Genomic DNA, 12,341 nt, shown 5'->3' with positions numbered 1-12,341 from the left:
TTCTCTTTGATTTGTAGCAGCTTTAGCTGCTTGTCAGCCATCTCCCTATTACCTTCTTCATCACCATCTGGCCTTTTCTTTGTCATTTGCTGGTCAGATTTGCATTTGTCTTTAGATATTTTCTCCCCCTTTTTGACATCAGCAGAGGTGAGAACTTGAACCAGCTGAGCTACAGAAGAGCTCAAATCAGCCAGAGTATGCTGCATTGATGTTTGGGTGGCCTCAATAAAGGTCAGTCTGTCTTCCACAGATGGAGGTGGAGCTCTGCACATTCTCTTGAAATATGACATTTGACAGACTTTTCTCTGTGCAGAAATGGGATGTTGGATTGGAGATGCATGAACTGGAGTAGGAGTAGATTCTCTGACTGGTGACAGTGCATGTACTGGAGAATCAATTCTGACTGGAGTTGATTCTCTGACTAGATCAGAGATTGGAGAAGCAGAAGCTAGAATTGGAACAGAGGTGACCTCCGTTGTATCATCATCATCATCATCCTCATTGACAAATATACTCAGAATATGAGATGCCAGAGCTTCTGTGGCTGCATCAGAAATTGCAGCTGTAGGAACCTCCTGAACAGGAGCTGCAACATTAGCCTGAGTTTGAATAAGAGAGTCTTGAATCATTTGCAGTACAAACTCTATATGTGCATCTTTTGATTGGCTTGGAATATCAGGAGTTTTATCTGACACATGAGTGTCAGCTGCAATAATGTCTTCATGTTGAATCAGAGATTCCTGATTCAACTTCAACCGTTTGTCTGATTTGACCACTGCTGGTTGATCATTAAATTCAGATGTTGATTCTGACATGTGAATGTCAGCTTCCATCGGTTCAAGTGGAACTGCAGAAATAGGTCCAATCATGACTAGCTCTGCACCTGAAGGTTGATCAGAGAATTGGATCAAGGCCTGTATGGGATCCTCTGACTGAGGTGTCTCAACAGTCAGGTCAGTTATATCAGTTGGCTTGATCTTCTTCCTCTGTTTCTTGGCTGGTGGAGGAGGTGGAGGTGCTTCATCAGAGTCAGAGTCTGATATTTTCTACAAGAATCTTCTTTTTCTTGGAGGAGGAGATGGTTTACTTGGAGACTTTGAGGATCTGAAAACCCTTTTTGGTGAAGTTGTTTCAACTTGCCCTTTTTGGGAAGGACCAGAGGGTAAGATTGGGTCAGATTTTACAACTGGCCCTTGTTGAGAAGGACCAGAGGTTGGAACAATGTCTGTTTGAGCAGTAGAGGAGGGAGGATGTGGTAAATTCTCATCAGAGAATAGGGGTCCATATTTGTCTGGCATGGCAACCTTCAACTTATCCTGAACTGTAACAGGAATAGCAAAAACTGGTGCATTGGGTTTCTTACTGTCGTTCTTGATTAGATCAGTAAATGCACGTTTTGTAATTTTAAATGGCAGTTCATTCCCAGATTCAGGTATAGGTACAGCAGGAAAACAGTAAGAGAATATAAGCTGACAAAATCTAGCATAATACACAATATTCATATTCTCTTTTCTCCTATCTCCTATAAATCGCAGTATAGATGTAGCATAATCAAACTTAAGATTATGAATCAGAGAATACCCAATTTGCTGACTGAAAAGAGGTATAGCATCAAAATTGCTACATTTATTGCCGAAAGCCCGTGTGATGCAGTCATAGTAGAAGCTCCATTCCTTGCATAGATGTGGGCGCTTGAGTTCCCCCATCTTATCAGTGCTTGCTGAATAGCCAAAGAAACTCATCATATCCCTCAGAGTTTGAGTAGGGACTGGAGAATCAAACTTGTTGTGATCCAGAAGATGAAGAGCCTTCCTGATAGTTGCTGGTGAGATAAAATACTCCTGACCCTCATACTCACAGGTCAGAGATGGAGAGCCGTGGTCACCCCCATCATCGTAATTAGCTGTCCTCTAGAAGGTGAGGACCTGTGAGGGAGAAATAGACTCTGGTTGAGTCAGAGCGTACATTAGCTCGCTGTGGGCCAGAAAATCTTGAATCAGATGAAATTCCTTGGGAGCTTCATCATTATCAAGGATAGCAGCATAATTGTTGGTGACGAACTTAGCCCCATTGTGCTCAAATGCTAATGTCGACATGATTTCTGAAAGAAAATGAGAGTTTGAGAGAGTGTATGTAAGGTGTTTGATGAAATGCGTAGAAGAAAATGAGAGTAAAGTTTGAGAGAGAGAGAGTAAAAATCGTGTGATAAAAAGCTAAAAAAACTTTTTAAAATTGATATATATATCTGTGTGTGCACGATTCACCGAGTGGAAGCAGTAGTGGGACACGTGTCGTGTGTTTAACGGTAACAAAATGGTAGTGGGACGGTAATTATGACAGGCGTGTGAATCTGCATGTCTGTGCAACAATTACCGAGGAAACGCAATTATTCACCGTGTTTTTCTCCACTCAGGAATTCAAATGGAATTCAAATCTAATTTTGTAACATAGATTTCCACATATGTAATATCACAAAAATCAGACTTTAGAGATGTTCATGACTTAATTCAAGTATTTGCAACATATTCTTCACAGGAATTTTCCTTATCAGTGAAAATTCATGTCATCAGAGTTTGTCAGGTCAGAGTATGAATATCAGAGTTTGTCAAATCAGAGCATAATCATCAGAGTTTAGATCAGAGAATAACAGATGTAGATCAAGTATATAAAAGTGATTAATAACAGATATTTTATTACGAAATGTAGCAGAGTTTAGAGAGGACCAGAGATCATCCCTAATTCGTTTACAAGTCTTGTAAATGTTGCTTCAGCCAAAGGTTTGGTGAAGATATCTGCTAACTACTGATCTGTTGGAACAAAGTGAAGTTCTACTGTTCCTTCCATCACATGTTCTTTGATGAAATGATATCTTATGCTGATGTGCTTGGTCATGGAATGCTGTACTGGATTTCCTGTCGTGGCAATAGCACTTTGGTTATCACAGTAAATAGGGATTTGAGTAAGAGATAACCCATAGTCCAACAGTTGATTTTTCATCCATAAAATCTGAGCACAGCAGCTTCCTGCAGCAATATACTCTGCCTCTGCAGTAAGATGTGGAAATTGATTTTTGTTTCTTACTGAACCAAGACACCAGTCTTCCTCCAAGAAATTGACAACTCCCACTTGTGCTTTTTCTGTCTATTTTGCACCCTGCAAAATCTGCATCAGAGTAACCAATCAGTGTAAAATCTGATTCTCTAGGATACCAGAGTCCCATCTCAACTGTACCCTTGAGATATTTGAAAATCCTTTTGACTGCTACCAGATGTGGTTCTCTCGGATCTGCTTGAAATCTTGCACAGAGACAGGTAGCAAACATGATATCTGGTCTACTAGCAGTCAGATATAGAAGTGAGCCTATCATACCTCTATAGTTAGTAATTTCTACTGATGATCCAGTATCTTTATCTAACTTGGTGGCTGTTGCCATGGGAGTTGTAGCAGCTGAACTATCCTGCATACCAAATTTCTTTAGCAAGTTCCTGGTGTACTTAGACTGATTAATGAATATGCCCTCATTAGTCTGTTTTACTTGTAGTCCCAGAAAATAGCTCATTTCTCCCATCATGCTCATCTGATATCTAGACTGCATAAGCTTTGAGAATCTCTCACAGAGTTTAGGATTAGTAGATCCAAAAATGATATCATCTGCATAAACTTGAACTAAAAGCAGGTCATTACCATGGTTGAGATAAAACAGAGTTTTGTCTATTGTACCTCTGTTGAAACCACTGTCCAAGAGGAATTGAGCCAGAGTTTCATACCATGCTCTTGGTGCTTGCTTTAGTCCATACAGTGCCTTATCCAGTCTGTAGACATGATCTGGAAATTTTGTGTCCACAAAACCTGGAGGTTGTTCAACATATACTTCTTCCTCCAGCTCTCCATTTAGAAAAGCACTCTTTACATCCATCTGAAAAACTTTGAATTTCTTGTGTGCTGTATAAGCCAAGAAAATTCTGACTGCTTCTAATCTGGCAACTGGGGCAAAGGTCTCATCATAATCAATTCCTTCTTGTTGAGAATATCCCTTGGCTACCAGTCTGGCTTTATTTCTGGTGATTATTCCATCACTGTCTGTCTTGTTTCTGAAAACCCATTTGGTACCAACTATTGATATGTTCTTTGGTCTTGGTACTAATGTCCAGATTTTGTTTCTCTCAAATTCATTTAACTCCTCCTGCATTGCTGTTACCCAATCAGCATCCTTTAAGGCTTCTTCCACTTTCTTTGGTTCTGTCTGAGATAAAAATGAGTGAAAGAGACATTCATTTGCTGTTGCAGTTCTGGTTTGCACTCCTGCATCTGGATCTCCAATTATTAGATCTGGTGTGTGAGACTTTGTCCATTTTCTCTCATGTGGCAGTTGACTTCTGGAATTTGATCCTCCCCCATAATCCATGCTATTTCCAGTGTCATTCTGATTTTGATTTTCTGATGCCTCTCCCCCATGATTCATGCTATGTTCATGAGTATTCTGAGTTTCTGATGCACCCCCTGAAGATGTATTCTCATGATCCTCTGATGTAGACAGATCAGAGTTTGATGAGTCAGTATCAGAGTTTGTGTTTTCTGCTGTGTCTCCAACATTTTCATCCAGATGTTCATTGTGAAAGTGCTCCCACTCAACATGTGCTTGAGGTTGATGAGTTGGAATGACATACTCTGATATGATTTCAGTGTCAGAGTTTATTGAGTCAGAGAATGCATCTCCATCTTCAAATTTCAGTTGCTCATGATCATCAAAATCTTCCATCCCAGTAATTTTCTTATCATCAAAGGATACATGGATGGATTCCATGACAACTCTTGTTCTCAGATTGTAAACTCTGAAGGCTTTTGTTGAAAGAGGATAGGCAACAAAGATTCCTTCATCAGCTTTTAAATCAAATTTGGCCAACTGTTCAGGATGATTTTTCAGAACAAAGCATTTACACCCAAATATGTGGAAGTATTTGAGATTTGGTTTCCTGCCATTTACCATCTCAAATGGTGTTTTCCCATGTTTGTTTATTAGAGTTGCATTCTGTGTGAAGCAAGCAGTTTGCACAGCTTCAGCCCAGAAGTAAGTTGGCAACTTTGCTTCCTCCAACATGGTTCTAGCAGCTTCAATCAGAGTTCTGTTCTTTCGTTCTACAGCACCATTTTGCTGAGGTGTTCCAGGTGCTGAAAATTTTTGCTTAATTCCATTTGCTTTACAGAACTCTTCCATCTTAGAATTCTTGAACTCAGTGCCATTATCACTTCTGATGATCTTGACTGCATCTTTAGAAATTTTGTCCAGTTGTCTGACATGCTCAATTAAAAGAGATGATGTCTCATCCTTGCTTTGTAGAAAATATACCCAAGTATATCTGGTAAATTCATCAACAATAACTAGAGTATATCTTTTCTTTGCAATGGACATTATATTTACTGGTCCAAAGAGATCAACATGAAGCAGATGATATGGCTCAAGAATTGAGGACTCAGTTTTACTTTTGAATGAAGATTTCCTCTGCTTTGCCTTCTGACAGGAGTCACAGAGTCCATCTGGAGTGAAAATTGATTTGGGAAGTCCTCTTACAAGATCTTTCTTCACTAACTCATTTATATTGTTGAAGTTCAGGTGAGAGAGTTTCTTGTGCCAGTTCCAGCTTTCTTCAATACTGGCTCTGCCAAGTAGACAGATTACAGAGCTTTTAGAGTTTAAAGAGAGCTTGGCTTCATAGATATTTCCATGTCTATATCCTTTCTGAACAACTTTCCCAGTGCTTTTGCTAATGACCTCACAGTGTTCTTCTAGAAAATCAACATGATATCCTCTGTCACAGATTTGACTTATGCTTAGCAGATTATGCTTAAGTCCTGAGACCGGAGCTACAGATTGAATGATGACATTTCCAAGATTGATATTGCCATATCCCAAAGTTTTCCCTATGTTGCCATCTCCATAAGAAACATTTGGGCCAGCCTTCTCCACAAAGTCTAATAGCAGGGCTTTATTTTCTGTCATATGTCCTGAGCATCCACTGTCCAGTATTAGGATGTTTTTCCTGTTGCCCTGCAATCACATTCACAACTAATGATTAGTTTTAAGGACCCAGACTTGCTTGGATCCTTTGTTCTTGTTAAGTTTGTTAACACTAGCAGCGGAAGATTTATCAGAGTTTAAATCAGAGTTTATGCTAACAGACTTTTGAACAGAGTTTAAACCAGGAGAATCAATCTTTTTCTTCAAGGAAGGTTCCAATTCATAATAATCATTGTATAAACTATGGTATTCCTTACAAGTGTAAATAGAATGCCATAAACTACCACAATGAAAACATGGATTTTCTGGTCTAAATCTAGTATTCCTAGTCTTAACTTCTGATTTGGGAGACATAGTATTTATGTCCTTATTGTTCCTGCAAAAAGAAGCAAGATGATTAGGATTACCACAGTTATGACAAGTTTTCCTAGGAGCATTAGGAATAGGCATATAATTATTATTTTTGTTTATTCCTACCTTCCCATTTCTATTTTTCTTAGGTTCCTTAATCCTGTTTTCTCTCTTAACCTCCTTGAGCTTATGCTTAAGCTGTTTCTGAGTCATTAAACCTATGTTGACCTGTTTAGGTTTATCAGTTTTTGAATTGTCCTGAGCTTTTGATTCAGCAACAAATCTAACTGGAACAACCTTAGGTCTATCAACTTTAGACTCTTGTTTATGTGACTCAGCTTCATTTTTATCTGAATATCCTAAACCTTTTTTTCCATTTTCCACTTTCTAAGATATTCTGAGTAGTCTTTCCTGAGTTAGTCCAAGTTCTGATTATCTCTCTTTCCTTAGCAAGTTCTGATTCAAGAGAAGAAGTTTTCTTTAAGAGTTCATTTTTAACAAAAACAGAGTCATCTCTTTCCTTCTGAACTTCTAGCATCTGAACTAGTTCTTTCTCAAGATAATCATTCCTTTTCTTAACTTCTAAGATCTCAGATTTTAGTCTCTCATTTTCTAAAGTTTGATCTCTATAACTAACATGCATATTTTTGAGAAACAATCTTAACTCATTTATATCTTCAGTTCAAAAGCAAGAGTGGAATGAGGTACCTTAGATTCAACAGCCTCAGTGCTGTTGTCCATGTTTGCCATCAAGGCATAGTTGACTTCTTCCTCTGATTCTGATGAGTTTGCCCAGCTTCCTTTCTTAGTGATAAAGGCTTGTTCCTTTTCTTTCTTTGCTTTCTTGCACTCAGTTGCAAAATGACCTTTCTCACCACAATTGAAGCAGGTGTACTTAGACTTATCAGCTTTTCCAGATTTTTCTTCTTTGCCTTCATTCCTTTTGAAGACTTTCTTATCAGAGTTTCTATCTTTCCTTGAGAACTTCTTCCCTTTATTGAAGTTCTTGTAAGCCATCTTCTTGAAACTTTTAACCATCAATGCTGCCAGCTGCATCATCTCAGTATCACTGTCATCAGATTCTGAAGGTATATCAGTGTCTGAGTCATCATCAGAGTTTGATGACTCAGTATCAGACTTTGTGGCATGTGCTTTTCCCTTGCTTTTCACAGCTGTTTCTCCTTGAACTTTTAGAGCAACTGGTTTGGGTTTCCCACCATGTCGTTTGCTCCTTTGCTCCATCTCAAATTCATAAGTTTTCAATCTTCCAAAGATATCATCCAGAGACATCTCCTCAAGATCATGATTATCTCTTATAGTAGTTACCTTCAAATCCCACTTTTCAGGAAGAGCAAGCAGAAATTTGAGATTTGAATCTTCTAAGTCATATTCTTTATCCACTAGAGATAAGTCATTCAGCAGCTTGACAAACCTGTCATAAAGATCAGTCAATGATTCACCAGTATTTGAATCAAAGTGTTCATACTCTTGAGTAAGTATGGTCCTTCTGTTCTTTTTGATGGCTTTGGTTCCTTGACATCTGATTTCCAAAGCATCCCATATTTCTTTTGTAGTCTTACATCCAATTACCCTATTGGACATAGCATTGTCTAGAGCACTATGCAACAAGTGTTTTACTTTTGCATCCTTACTTATTGATGAGATGTCCTCAGGAGTGTAGTCCTTCTTTTCTTTGGGAATCATCTTCTGGGGCTCATCTCCAACTGCAACAGAGAGCTTTGTTGGCATATGTGGACCATCATAAATCCTATCCAGATATTCTGGATCCGTGGACTCCAGAAACATAATCATCCTTACTTTCCAGACAGGATATTCAGATGCCCTGAGGACCGGAACCCTAAGTGACTCATATCTACTGTTTGATGTTTGTGATTTTTCAGACATGATTGTGTGATTAAGATCTCACTGTAGGTATGTCAACAGAGCTCGCTCTGATACCACTTGGTAGGCCGAATTAACTCACTATTTGAATCAATTATAGTGAACACAATCAATACTCAAGCAAGAGATTCAACAAAGTAAACTCTTATTCACTAAACTCAGTAGATTACAAATACTCTCTTAGTGATTTATATCTTATCACTAAGAGCTGCTGGGTTACAAGAATAATATTCTCGATGTTCTAACTCTTCTAGAGTAAACCCTAATCTGTGTTTATATACACAGTTACATGATATCTACTGATTGATTTATAATTATCTGCTTCCTAAAATAATCTAATCAGTAGCTATCCTTCTGCTGTCCTGATTTGCACAATCTCCTTTGATCTTTATCTTCCTTATTTAGCCAGATCTGCTCCTGAAAATCAGCCGCCTGCAAACTCTGATCATCGATAAACTCTGATTTCCAGCTAAACTCTGATATTTGCTTCTGCACACTAAACAAGTTAGATACCTGCCACATCATCAAATATGTAACACCGGCATCATCCCTTCTGCATCCTCCTGACCCACTTTCACAAACTGCCTCTCAATCTCTTCTATATCTTCCGATATGTCCGGACTGATCTCCGGCGACTTCCCGGCGATTTTTCGGCAAACGAGCCTTTCTTTCTTTTTCGTCTTGCTGTTGGTTTTTTTGAAGTGTTCATCATTGTTCAAGTGTTCTTCGAAAGCTTCCAAGGCTTGGTGGATTAGTTCACGGTTAGATTTAGGGATTAAGAATGAACGACTGAGGCTCTAACTATAGTATACGCTTTAGGTTTTTAATTATTGGGCTGGGATTTTTTCTGGGTTGGGCTAAGATTTTTAGTTTATTTTAACGAGCTCATAACGAGTTGTTCGGTAAACAACAAACTCGACTCGGCTCGATAAGTTCGCGAACAAGCTCGTGTTCGGCTCGTGAGGTAACGAGCTTGAGCTCGAACACATTTTTTTGTTCGGTAAGAAAGCTCGGCTCGGCTCGGTTCGTTAGAAAAAAAACTCGGCTCGTTTACGTTAAAACTCGGTTCGACTCGGTTCGTGAACAGCTCTATGTACCAGTTTAGATAAAAAGAGATAAACACAGGACACATACAAGCTACAAATCAAAACCGAGGCGGTTTAAAATTTTGGGGAATTGGGGATCGAGCCAACTAGGGTTTCTCTCGTTCCTTTCAATTCAATCAATTCGATCGATTCAAACAAGCCGCCGGGTAAGAATACGAGTTGTGTGTTTATGTGTGGCATCAGTATGTATGTATATATATGTGGTTGTATGTGCGGTGGTTGGGAGAGGCGGCAGGTTGCCGCCGATCGATTAGAGGATGGCTGAGGGACAAAATCGGAGGTGGGTTGAATCGAAGCTTTGCGTATGTGGGCTATGAAATTTGAGAGTCGCAGATGGCAGTTGGGGTTGTCTGCGGCGGTGGTTGGGCTGTGCGCCGCCGCCGCGTTTGTATAGGGCTGGCTGAGCGGCGACGTAGCCGCGATTGAAGTAATCGTGACGGCGGAGTCCAAGCAGTGGTGTTTCCGAGCAGGAAGGAGGAGAGGGCGAGTCAAGCTGTGTTTGCACGGCGGTGACGCAGCCAGTTCTGACCGGGTTTTGACGGTGCTCGGGGCGGCGGGATTTTTGGGTCAAAAGGGGTTTGTGGTGATGCTGAAAAGAATGATGGAGGAGGCATGTGTGTACTGGTGTGTATGCCTTCTGATGGACTGTGGTTGTTGGCGTTATTGCAGCTATAAAGAGATAGATGGCTGATGAGGGTCAGGGGTTTGGTCAAGGTACAACCGAGAGGTTGAAGGTCAGCGATGAGGGTGAGTTGAGGCGTAGGTAGAAAGGGTGTGGGTATAGGTAATTGCATAGCTGGTTGTGGTGATTTATGCAAGTGACAATGATATTACGGGAGGGTTGTAGTGGGAGGTTAACTGATGTTTTTTTGGAGAATTGAGATCAGGAGGATAAGGTGGGTGTGGCAATTTTGTTGGGTGTAGGTTGAATCAGAAATTAACAGGGTATAAAGGTTGTCATAGTTTGGTGTAACGGAGGTCAGCAATAGTGACCCTGCTTGTAGTGGGTCGGAGGAGGAACAAGGGATGAGTACAGATTGCTTTGATAATGGTGGGAGTATTCCTTTGTGTGACGGTCCAGGAATCCGGGGGCCTGGATTCTGACGTCACCACACAAAAATCATTTTTAAAACACTTTGAAAACCAGTAATTTTTTCATTTTTTATTTTTTTTGAAAGATAGTAAAAATCAAAGAATTTAAAACCTGAAATTCAAAACTTGAAAGCCATGATAAAAGATTTAAAAGAGAACATTTTAACCCCCTAAAAGAACAGGATCGCATCCAGGTTACAGCATTGAAATTAGAATCAACCACTAATATTACACAACTTCTCTTACCAAATCAGATCATCTTCGATAAGAAAAATCATTGTCAATCTATTCCAGCTATGACTTACAACTAAACCTCAGTAGCACAGCTTTAGCTAGCACCAACCTTATCAATCTTCCTGGACACTCTTTGACCACTGGATCCTCAATCCTGATTTCTCGCCTAGCCTTAGCCTTATTCGCAATCATAGTCTAGCCATTCATCTTTAATCCTTTCTGAAATGGTTAAAAGAGAATAGCAAGAGTGAGCAACAATGCTCAGCAAGTAATAATAACAATGAAAGTTTTGAAATGATATAACAGAAATTCTCGAGTTCAAGATATAAAAAGATTCAACCTGAGTTCACAAATTCAGGTATTGTATAAAAGAATCACAATACCTTGCACCAATAGAAACCTGAGGAATTCATTCCTTCACAAGAGAATTATTGAATTGGACTATCACATTTTAATTAAAAACCAAGGTTAGGATGCTGATCAGTCATACCTAACCCCGAGCAGGCCCCGCCATGCTCTATCACTGGATCCAAGGCACTCATTGGCCTAATATGAAAACTCATTTGGCCTGACCACCCATCTGGTCCACATGTTTATATAAAAACAATAATTCAATTCTCTAATTCAATTCAAGAAGCCAATATAAATCGACAAAACATAATCATAATCATCGTCAACAATAGAATAATTTCAAATCAACTTTGATAGTAAACTTTTCATAAGTCACCGTCCATTCTTTCATAAATCATAGTTCAGGAAAATCCTAACTATTCAGTATCCTCCATTATCAGCTAAGTTTACTGAATTTAGCCTGCTAAACCAGCATGACAATGGGGGGTTGAATAATCAAGAAGATCCCAAGTCATTCTAAGTTCTAAGTATCACTGAGCAACACATGCTCCAATGACAATCTGAACTTCGAATTAATTATTAAATAAAAAATTCTTTAGAAATTGAAGAATAGAAAGAATAGATCCGAATACATGCACTTTTAAATATAGAAAAGAAAGGTACGAATTCTTGCAACAGATACCAAAGGAATGGATCAGAATATTTGCAATATATCCAAGAGAAGGGTTTAGGATACTTGCCTTAAATCTGACTCCAGACTCACATCTCAATCTCATCTTTCCACTTTCATAATCTATGCATATCATAGTCTCTAGACCATCTCTGGCTATACTCTATTCGCCGTACTGCTTCGCTTACTCGATTCGTTTCTTAATCGCTTTGTAACACCATTTGACTTTCTGAACGTCTTCGGGCGTACACATCTCGTCCAAATCCTTTACGAGAATAAGATAACACTATAATCACTAAACAATCGATCGCATATACATATCACGTATATCGATACCCACTTATATACTCCATTAAACATATCGGATACCACTTAACACATAATCATGCGTTGACTTTATCATATAGTCAAGTCATATTTCACATAACATATTACCAATCAGTAATCATATACATCCTGTCGAAAATCCGACATCATCGCATCATAGAATTATCCACCTGTTATCCTATTCTGACCAACAACCAATCAATCAATTCCAAACCTTATGATCTATATATCCTTATCCAATATCAGTCATACAAATCATGTATCATGAATAAGCACGTATATCACGTAACAT

Source organism: Daucus carota, chromosome 4, assembly GCF_001625215.2.
Source record: "Daucus carota subsp. sativus chromosome 4, DH1 v3.0, whole genome shotgun sequence".
NCBI lineage: Eukaryota > Viridiplantae > Streptophyta > Magnoliopsida > Apiales > Apiaceae > Daucus > Daucus carota.
This window is presented reverse-complemented; position numbering follows the sequence as displayed.